Source organism: Aptenodytes patagonicus, chromosome 28 (genome assembly GCF_965638725.1).
Source record: "Aptenodytes patagonicus chromosome 28, bAptPat1.pri.cur, whole genome shotgun sequence".
NCBI lineage: Eukaryota > Metazoa > Chordata > Aves > Sphenisciformes > Spheniscidae > Aptenodytes > Aptenodytes patagonicus.
In genome coordinates, this window is record NC_134976.1 from 2,487,317 (window position 1) to 2,497,947 (window position 10,631).

Sequence of the window (10,631 nt, forward strand, 5' to 3'; positions counted from 1 at the left end):
CCCACAGTCCGACTGCCAGCAGCTCTTGCCCCTGATGCCCAGGGGGTCCGCACGCCCTTCCCTGTGTCACCGGCCAGCTTTGAAATCTCTACCTTGGCCACACTGTCCGTCTCGTCATGCATGTGGAAGAAGAGCGGGAGCAGGCCCCTTCGCACTTTCTTCTTCATCCTCCTCTTGTCATTCCCCACCACAGTCTCCACGGCGTCTCTGAAGAGGCGGATGGAGAGCTCTCTCGTCTGGCTGGACTCCTGGTAGGGAGAAGGAGAGGGGGACTTGAGAAAGAGCCACTCCCTGCTTGCTGTGAGCATTAGCCCAAGGGCGTGAGCATGGCAGACGTGAGGGGAGACGCTCCGGGGTCGGGGTCTGCACCCAGGAGCTGTGGGAATCTCTGGTCCTGCCTGGCAGCGCAGCTGGGGAGCCCTCGGGGCTCTGAGAGCAGCTCTTGGCCTGCAGGTGCTTTGCACAGGGGCCGGGCTGGGCCCCAGCACAGGGGGTTCAGGTCGCCCGGAGGCATCAGCCTGTGAGGGGAAGCCGTGCTGGGCTGCAAAACCCAGAAGCCATCCCACGAGAGCCCAGGGGAGCAGAGCCTGCTCCGAGTGCTGCCCACAGGGCTGGGCTGAAGGGCAGCTGTCATTGCAAGGTGCCCATCTGCAGGGCTCAGTCTCCCACATCAGCCTTACATCGTCAAGGAGCGGCAGGAGCTCCTCCGCCAGCTGCACAGCGATGGGGCTGGCCTCCTTCCTCTTCAGGTGACCCATCACGTTTCGGAAGACCACCAGGGCCTTCATCTTGATGTCTCTGTTGCCATCGTGGAGCACCTCCGTGATGTGTGGCAGGAGGACCTGTATTTTTCTTGCCTGTATGAAAGACAGAGTTTCCTTTTTGTGAAACGGTCAGAGACCGCCCTGGCAAAAATGCTCTGGTCACTGAGGACCAGCCTCCTGTCCGCTTCCTGGCAGGTGGTGGCACAGGGATCTCTGCGGCAGCCTCCTGGTGGGTGGTGGCCATGGGCACGCTGATGGGGATGCGGGAGAGCAGGGGGAGGGCATTTGGAGCAGTCACCCCACTGCCTGACTCCCAGCCAAGGCCAAGCCACCGCCTCACCCACTGCCCCAGCCCCTGGCTGCCAACATGGCTCCCCTTGACGACGCCCCGCTCACCGTGTCAGGTCTCTCTGACAGCGTGATGAGGCCTCCGAGAAACAGGGAGACCGCCACCAGGCTTGGATGCCTCCGATAGCTCTGGACGTGGGACTCGTCACCAAAATCCTCTGACTGAAACTCACTGGAGGCCATCAGCTGAAACAAACACAGCAGTGAGGTACTGGCAGAGCCCACGGGGCTCGCTGAAGGTGATCAAGGCCTTTTGCGGTAACTCACAGCCAAGTGAGGGATGCAGGCGTCCTCTGCGGCCAAGGTGGACGGGCTGTGTAATTTCATGGCCTGGAGTTTGCTGAGGAGCTCCTTTAAGATCTTCTCCAAAGTCTGGGGGATGGAAAGCATCACCTCCCACATGGCCATGCCAGTGCTGCAAGCCAGAGCGCTCTGTCAGCAGGGCTGCCTCAGCCACAGCAGCATGGCCTGGGACAGCCCCACATAACGCAGACCCTACCCCTCAGTTGGGCTGCCCTGGGCAGGCAGGAGAGGGCTGAGGTGGTGTTCCCCGTGGGGCTGGGAGGAGCGTGGTGGCTCTGGGCTGGCTCGGTCAGCTTTGGCTGCTGCGGGCCTGGCTGACCCACCAGGGCTGGAAAGCGTGTCGGGATGGAGAGCCCTGCTCCTCGGGGGCGTCCCGCAGTAGTCCTTGGGTCTGGCAGCCAGAGACTCTCCAGGTCCCTCTCCCCGCAGGGAACAAGCCCTCATGGCTTTTGGGGCCAGTACCTGTTTCCTGGTGGAGAGAACTTCAACAGGCTGAGGACCACTTCCATGGGGTCCTGGTCGGTCAGCAGGGGAAGTAGTGACTCCATGCTCTGCTGGGCTGACTTCATGTTGATGCGTTCCAGGTTTTTGTGGATGCACGTCATGATCTTTGGCACCTGGAGAGGACACAGGTGAGGATGGTGCTGCCACTGGAGGGCAGCCATTTCCTCAGCTGCCCTTCCCATCCCTCTCTGCTGGCTTCAGGTGGCTTCAGGTGCCCGAGACACCCGGGTTTGGAAGGGAGGAATGGAGGGAGGAAGAAGGCCTGACAGGGCTGAAGGGCAGGGCGGTCCAGCCACAGGCCGCTTACATCCGCCAGCCAGAAGTCAGGGTCTCTCGTGACCACATCCAGCATGTTTCTTGCCGCCTCCTTGTCAAAGATGCTGGAGTCTCTCATCGCCTCGATGGCCGCAAGGACGATGTCTGTCCTCTCAGACGGTTTGAGGTATTTTGCAAAGCTCTGTGGGAGGACGGAAGGGAGCGAAGGCATGTCACAGCGAGTGCCCTGATGGTGCTGCTTAGCTGGGCAGCGCGAGCAGCCCTGGCGAGAGATGCCCGGCAGTGCTAGTGGCAGTGGCCGCAGGAAAGCTGGCGGCAGGGGCTGCGGTCACTGCACGGGGGAGGATGAGAAGAGAGGGCCCCCAGGGTGAGGGAGGAAGGCTGGGCTCCTGGGCACAGTGTGCTGGCCCTACAGCGAAGCAGGGCTCGCTGGTGGCCAGGAGGGCTGGAGCTGCTGCTGGGACACTGGAGTGCAGCCCTCGCAGCATCCCTGCTCGGGGACGGTAGGAACCCTCTCACCAGGGACAGTGAGGCCACACCAGCCCCACTGGTTCTGGGTGCCTTTGCTCACACAAGTCCCCTGCTGATGCCACAGACAAGAGTCCCGGCAACGGGGGAGCTCATTACCATGGTAAAGTCCCTGGCGGTGGGCGAATGCAGGAAGGAGGTGGCCTCCGGTTTCCAGTGGAGCTGTTGTGCTTTATCCTTTGACATTGACCTGCCTAAACAGCGGGGGAAGCACAGAAGAGTCAGTAAGACGCAGCAGCTTTGCCAGCAAGCTTACCAAACGGCCCTGAGATCTGCTTGCAAGACGGCAGGACGCAAGCGGTCAAGGAGATTTCTGGAGGGCGTCAGGAATAGCTTCTTGCTACAAGCACTGGAGGGACCAGCCGGGGATCTGCTCTTCACTAAGAGGGAAGACACGGCTTTGGGACATGGTAATCAGTGGTAGCTTTGGCTGTGGGCTCCACAAAAGAGCGGGTCTCAAGATCCTGAAAGGAGGGAGGAAGGAGAGCAGCAGAGAAGAGATCCTGCACTTCAGGAGAGCACTCAGCTTCTGCAGCAAAATGACAGCTGGGATGCTACGGGAAGCAGTGGTGAGGGGCAAAGGAGGTCAGGAGGAGAAGCAGACCTATCAGGAGATGTCTGTGTGTGGAGGGGTGAAGCCCACCACAAGTTCTCTTACTTCTTTGCTCCATGATGAATCTGTAGAGGCAAAAAAGAGCATCCAAAGCTGGATAGCTTGTCACTTCCTTGGAAGATCGGAAAAGGAGGAGCTGTCCCAGCAGCTGTCCCAGGATTGGGATCTGGATGTCTCCATAGCAGACAGGGCCGTAAATGTCTCTTTCAAAGCGGTGACAGGCCTGGGTGAGGGAGGCAGAACAGCAGACGGGTTGAGGGCAGGCAGCTGGTGCCAAAGCCCTGAACCCAAGAGTGTGTCCAGGCCTGGATCCCTGGTGAGTCAGGGCTTTGCAGGGCCATGCCGTCTGCGGCTCCCAAAGCAGCTAGCTGGGCAGCAGCCCCGCACGGGGAGAGCTGCAGGCTGCTCTGGTGTGCGGGGAGGGGGAGATGGCCTGGCCGGAGGGCGCCTGGCTCCTTACCTCCAGTGTGGGATCGGTGGCCAGCAAATAGCTCAGCGTCGTAATCCTCCCCAGGGCTCTCTCCTGCACATCGACTCTCTCAGAGTTGGTGAAGTTCAGCAGCATCTGGGAAGAGAGAAGCTGGTGGTGTGCCCTGGGAGCAGTCACCTGCTCCAGCAGAAGCAGCACTGCTGAACTCCTGGGCTGGACCCGCAGAGGCCATTAAGGCTTCCTCTGATCTCGAGCAAAGCCTGCAGTGGGGTTCCTGCCCCAGGGGCGCTCGCGGGCTTGCAGGCTTGGGACAAATCCCCCGGGCCAACCTTGTGGCCCGGCAGGAAGGCAGATGCCACCCTCTCTGCAGCCACTGTGCTCCGGAAGAGCCTGGTGGGCAGCCCCCGGCTACCCAAGGGAGGTGGGCACCCTCCCTGCAGTACGCTGTCTCTGCACGGCACTGGGGTGGGGACACCCCCTTCCCTCAGGGTGAGGAACAGCCCCTGTGAAGGCCACTCTTTGCACATGCCAGACCTGGAAGATACGCTGCAGCTCCTCGCTGACTCTGGAGGCAGGAGAGTTGAACACCAACGTCTCCAGCATGGTGTCCATGTCTTTCAGGGTCTGCGAGGAAGACAGAGAGTTGTGGCAGTGTTTCCTGTGGTCCATCTCACCCCCAGGAGACTGATCTGAACTCCCAGTGCCAAGGGAGGACTCCCGCACTGCCTCGTGGTGCCTGGGAGAGACCCAGGGGCAGACAATCTGCCGTGTGCAGGGCGGCCTGCGGCACTGGACATGGCCAGGCCCACGGGAAGGGGACGAAGGGATGAGGGTGGGAAAGCAAAGCTGAGACCCTGCCCTGCCTTGGCTCTCTGGTCATATCGCAGCACGGGGTGGGCAGGGAGCAGCCCAGAGGGACTGGGGGCTCCTGTAGCTCACCCAGCGCTTACCTGACTGTAGAGGTAAGCGTCCAGGCTCCTCATTTCCTCTTTTGGAGGAAGCAAGAAGACGCTCGAGAGGCAGGCTTCTAGGAGGCTTTCCTCTTTGCCCTCCAGCGCTGTCTCCACCGAGCTGCAAAGAGAGAGAGAGGGGCCACGTGGACACTGGTGCTGGGAGCAGTGCCTCGAGGCCTCGTGCAGGTGGGCACGGACCTCTGGGGCAGAGGTCCCAGGAGGGATGGGCAGGTACCTCAATTCGGCAATGGCAAGCATGGCTTCCTGCCGCACCTCCGTGCACAGTTGGTCCCTGGGCTCCTCTTCCAGCAGCACCTGCAGAGCACAACCGGGATGGGACCTGGCAGCTGCCAGCACCCAGTGCCTCCAGACCCTCGCCCTGCCCAAGCGCTGTCCTCACAGGGTGCCGGTGCCGGGAGGCCTTGCCCCCTTCCCCAGAGCCGCCGGCTGTCCCCTCACCTTGATATTCTCTGCCAGCTCGTATCTGTGGCAGAAGACATCTAGGCCCCGTAACAAGCCATAGTGCTTGGCATTTCTGCATAGTCTGCAGATGCACTTAAGGAACTTCATCTTCTGGCCCTCCTCCTGGCAGCCGGGGGAACAGAGAGAGAGAGAGAGAGGGAGCGTGAGAGGCGGGGACACACGGACAGCGGGACTGGAGCGCTCGGGGTGCAGTGCCGTGTGGGAGACCTGGGAGAAGCAGCTCTGCCCAGGCAGCACACCTCCAGCAGCCCGGCAGCAGGCAGCAGAGCCCCTGTCAGCAGGCGCCGGCACAGCCGCCTTTGAAAGGGCCGCGGTTACCTTTCCTGGGCTGCTGACAAAGGCCTGGATGAAGTCCATGGTTTCCTGTTCCTCTTCGTACACAGGTAACCAGCTGGCATCTAATGGAGGAGGAGAGCAGGGAGGGCTTGTAGAGAGGGTCCGGTGGCAGGAGAGCAGAGGAAGGAGGTCTGCCCTCCGCCCAGCCCCGTGCCTGCTCCCCTGGCGCATTCTTCCTGTGCGTGTCAGGGCTGGAGGGTGCCTGGGCAGATGGGCTGCGATGCTGGAGCGTGGCGCGGTGGGGAAAGCCCCCAGTGCACCGGGCTGAGGAACTGGCTTGCAGACGGGCAGGAAAGGTCCCCGTCCCACAGCATCGCTGCCTCCTGCCAGCCCAGCTGCCTCTCGCTGCCTGTGCCCTGGAGCAGGAGCTGGGTCCCCTCTGCTCTCTACCTCCTTGGGAGAGGCTGTGCTGGGGCCAGCTCCCAGCCCTGAGCATCCCCGGCATTCAGGCAGCATCATGCCCACCACTCGTGGGACCCCCGCCGCCAGCATGCTGGGGAAATGTGATCCTGGCATCGAGCAGGGTGCGCATGCTGGCCCCAGCCCTGCCCAGACCAACAGGACCCCTCACTCACCAATCTGCAGTTGCTGGACCATGCACACCTCGTGGGGCTCTGTTGGAGAGTTGCTCTCCTGGGGAGTCCTGTCCTCCTCCCAGGCCACCCTGGGGCGCCTGGGGAGTCTCTCCGCCATCCTGCGGGATGGAGGAAAGGGGTAGGGGTGGGGAAGGGGGAAGGAAGCTTTGGCGAAACGCCTCGGCGCCGCGGGGCTGCCGGGGGCGGCGTGGAAAGACGTGGGCTGCGCACGGGGGCTCCTCGCCGGCTCCGTGCTCCTGCCCCGTCCCGTCGCCGTCCTGCCGGACACTGCGGGCTGGGGGCCGCAGCTGCGCTGACCACATGCAGTGCAGTGGGGTGTCACAAAGGGCCCCACTGTGACCCGCCGCCCGGGCAGGGAGGGGCAGGGCGTCCCCCGCGGGGCCACAGGGCTGGCTCAGCCCCGGGCACCTGGGTGCTCTCGGGGTGTCTTCAGGCCCCCCTTTGCCCTCACGTCCCCTGGGGGCCTCCCTGTTGCTCTTCAGTGTGTGCTAGAGCCCCGTGTTCGCCTGGTTGACTGATCTGAAGAGCAGCGAAGCTGCTCCTTTTGTGGGCCTTTAGAGATTTCCAGCGATTTCTAGGGTGGGCAGCAGGGAGGAGAGACTTTTGTTACGGTTTCCGCTGTCTCGCTGCTTACAGAAGCTCTCGCTGGCTTGAGGTTAAACTAACCGTGTAACAAAGTGCGAAGCTGTTGGAGTTGGCAGAGCACGAAAGGAGGCATCTAGTTGGCGTGGGGTGAAGCTAGTAAGAGAGTAAGGGGGAAAACTACCAGACAGAAGTTGTGAAAGCAGAGCATCAGAAAAACGGGGGAAAGAGGGAATAGAAGGTGCAGCTGAGAATGAGGCTGGGACTCCTGGGGGTCCCAGTCCAGCAGCCCTGTACCTGCCCAGTGCAGCCTGCAGCAGGATAATAAACCTGTTGCGCTGACTGTACTGCCTGTGTTTGACTGGCTTCTGTCGTCAGGCAGACCTGGAGCGCTCCCCGGTGTCAGCCAAGGGGCACCCCAGAGAGGGCAGAGGAGGGCTCCAGCCTCTCCAAACAAGGGGTTTGTTGGTCAGGCAATAATATTCGAGTGGAAAAAGTGGTCCCACTGATTTTTGGTTTGTATTGCCTTGTAGATCTTGAACATGCCAAAGGGATGGGTTCATTGTGTTGTGAATAGTTGCGAGATAAACGGCTGGATTAATCAAGCACACGTCAAGCATACAAGGCCTAAGCTAACGAGCACATCGTGAGATAGGTGAGAACTAGCAGAAACCAGACAAGGACAACCAGAGCTGTAACAAAGGGCGGTGATGAGCCAATTTGTGACTATGTAGGGAGAAGTTCACCTCCTGCAGAGCCCACCCGAGACCACTAGAAACCACCCGAGACCCCTGTAGAAGCCCCTAAAGGACTCAAAACGCAGGCGTGAAAGACTATGCAGATATTATAATTAGTTCTGGGAAATGTAATGAATATGTATGATTATTCCAAGAAATGGGATGCATATGTATATCGAAGAACCATATAAGGGATGGTTGATGCAACGTACGGTGTGCAGGCTAGGCGGAGAGATCCCCCATGCACCCGGCGCCGAATAGAGTAATGCCTGCTCTTTAATACACCCAGTGTTAAGGAGTTTCATTCCCGATTTTCGGTGGCAGTTGGAAGGAGGAAGTCATGAAGCAACCCCAGAGCTGAAGCTGCCTGCAGAGGCTTGGGGGGGGAGGGGGGGGTGTGTGCGGTCTGGGGCATCCCGCTGTCAGCCTGCTGGCAGATTTTCCTTTGTGTGTAAAATCTTAATTACAGCGGGACAGGCTGCCATGCTGCCCGAGCGCGAAGGCAACATTGCCGTGTTCATTGAGCTGGAGAATAGCAGCATGTCCTGCCAGGGGACCGCGGCGCTGGCAGTGCCGGCGGCTGTGCCCAACATCCCAGAGGGCTGCAGCCCAATGCGGGGCTCCCAGGGGTTTGGGGGGCTTGCCAGAACAGGGGGAGGACATGGGAGAAGAAGAGGGGGAGGAGGGAGCGGCTCGGGGGGCAGGAGGAGAAAGCGGAGGGGAGCTCTGTGGTCCTGGGATGCGTGCAGCCGGCAAGGTGGCCAAAACTGCACCAAGCTCCGCTCCGCCGCCGAACATGCCTAGTGCCTGCGGCTGGGGGTGAGGCTCGTCGCGGGCATGGACGGAGCCGGGACATGCTGAGCATCCTCCAGCCAGACCCATCTGGGTTAGTTAAGGAGCAGGGTCGCGGAGGGCAGCAAGGCTCAGGCAGTGCTTCTGCCTGCTCTGCTGGGAAGTAAAAGGAGCATAAAAGCATTCGGGCAAAAAACAGCCTCACAGATGTTACCCCGCATTCTTGTTCAATGTTGTAGTACTGCGTTTTGCTGTGTGGTTTTACACATTACTTAGGATTGAAGGCACTCAACTTCGGCCTCCCTATTAACTGATGTAGTAGAGAGATCTCATTTTCTGAAGGTCAGGGAAAGGCTTTTTTTGGTGATAAATGTGAATATGACATTGTTACCATTTTCTGAGCTGAGGGTTCTCAGTTGTTGTTGGCGCTTCAGTTTTCAGCTGTTGTTGCTGAGAGTGATGATGATGATGATGATGATGATGATGATGATTTTAATTAACCAAAGCTGGCTTTGTTGGCTCTGTGCAAAAGAACAAAATATTATTTGGGATCTGATGATCCTTTGTCAACCACAGGTCTGCAGTTTAATGAAGTAATTGTGGTTTTGCTCATGTCTCTTCAGAATTAGCATCCTGCTAGTGTGATTATAGTCTGCTTTGATTAACCTGCAGCTAAAGCTGAACGGAATTGCTTCCAGTGGGAAGGGGGAAGATGATAGCCCGAGAAGCCTGGAAACCCACAGCGGGTTAAGCACTCTTACTGCTTCTGCCACTACAGCAGAGGGAAGAATCTGATGAATGCTATGCAGCATGTTGAGTGTTTTCTTTCCGCTTATGAGCTGCTGGTGACAGCAAGCCCCACAGATACTAAATGAAGGGCTGTGCGCAGCAGCAGCGGATACTTTGCGCTATGAGCACGGTTTATTTATCCTTAAAAGCAAGTGAAGCCGTGCTGTGTGCTCCAGGCCAAAGAAAGTTTTCAAAGGTCCCACTTTGTTTTATGCAGCCTTGCAGCATGGTCCATTTTGGAAGGAACACCGGGATGATGTGTCGGAAGTTACTGAAAATGAGATGATGCTGGTAGTGGTTTATTTTCAGTGCCTGGTTTGGGAAAGAATATACTCCGATATTCTAAGATACAGAACTATTAGAGAAACATGAGTGCAAGGTAAGGAGCATCATGCTGCATTTATTGCTAAATGTATGTTTTCATTTCATTCAAACTGGGAAGTAAACAAATACTGTACCTGCAAAAGAATTCAAATAGCCGTCTGTTTCCCCGAGTGAGCATACAAGCACTGGGGAGCAGTTTGCAGGATCTTCAGCCTGCTCTGGGTGACAAACCCTCAGGAGAGGAAAGAGAAACCCCACTTTTTTGAATACAGCTCTACTTAATATTTCTTCTTGTTAGATTGTGTTGACGGTCAGACTCTAAGCATGTGATTGCTAAAAAATCAAGATATTGAAGGATTATTTACTGTATTAAATCCTCTTACAAGCAGTGCACTCTGTTGCCCTGTGGATAGTGACCGGCATGTCTGGTAATTTTCCTTTCCTTTTCTAGTACGAGGATGCATTTACGAAGGCAAATCCAGGGTACAAGTGGTGCCCCACAAGAAACCAACCTGTGAAAACCCAGACATCCACTGTTACACACAGGAAGAAGCTACGGGCCTTTGCTTCAGACTCTGCAAAAGATTTACCAAGCCCGAGGAAAGTAGCAAAAAGTGAAGAAATGCCACAGCGTAACTGCAGGATGGCAGGTGAGATTTCCATCCCTGTTCCTCAAATGTAGCAGCCTTGTTTTCTTTGAGGATGCGGCGTTGGAATCGAACTGCAAGACCAGTTTTCTTTATTGCACATGGTACTGTAGTGCAAATACCTTTCATGTCCCAAATTAAGTTGACAAGACTCTAGTTAAACCTCTGCATAAGAACCTGAAATTTTCCTTAGCGCATGATTGCTTTCAAGAGTCGAGTTCAGATATGGGGCATATCATAACCCGTACCCCATTTGGGGTCCAGATTTGATTGATTTTTAGTTCAAGCTTATCTGCTTGAGATAAATAATAATAGATTATAGATAATAGATATAGATAATAGATAATAGATAATAGAGATTTTCATTTTCTAGTTGTCGTGGTTTAACCTCAGTCGGCAACTGAGCACCACACAGCTGCTCACACACTCCTCCCCCCCCCCCGGTGGGATGGGGGAGAGAATTGGAAGAGCACAAGTGAGAAAAACTCGTGGGTTGAGATAAAAACAGTTTAATAATTGAAATAAAATGATAATAATAATGTAATAATAATAATAATAATAATAATAGTAATACACAAAGCACGTGATGCACAGTACAATCGCTCACCACCCGCCGACCGATGCCC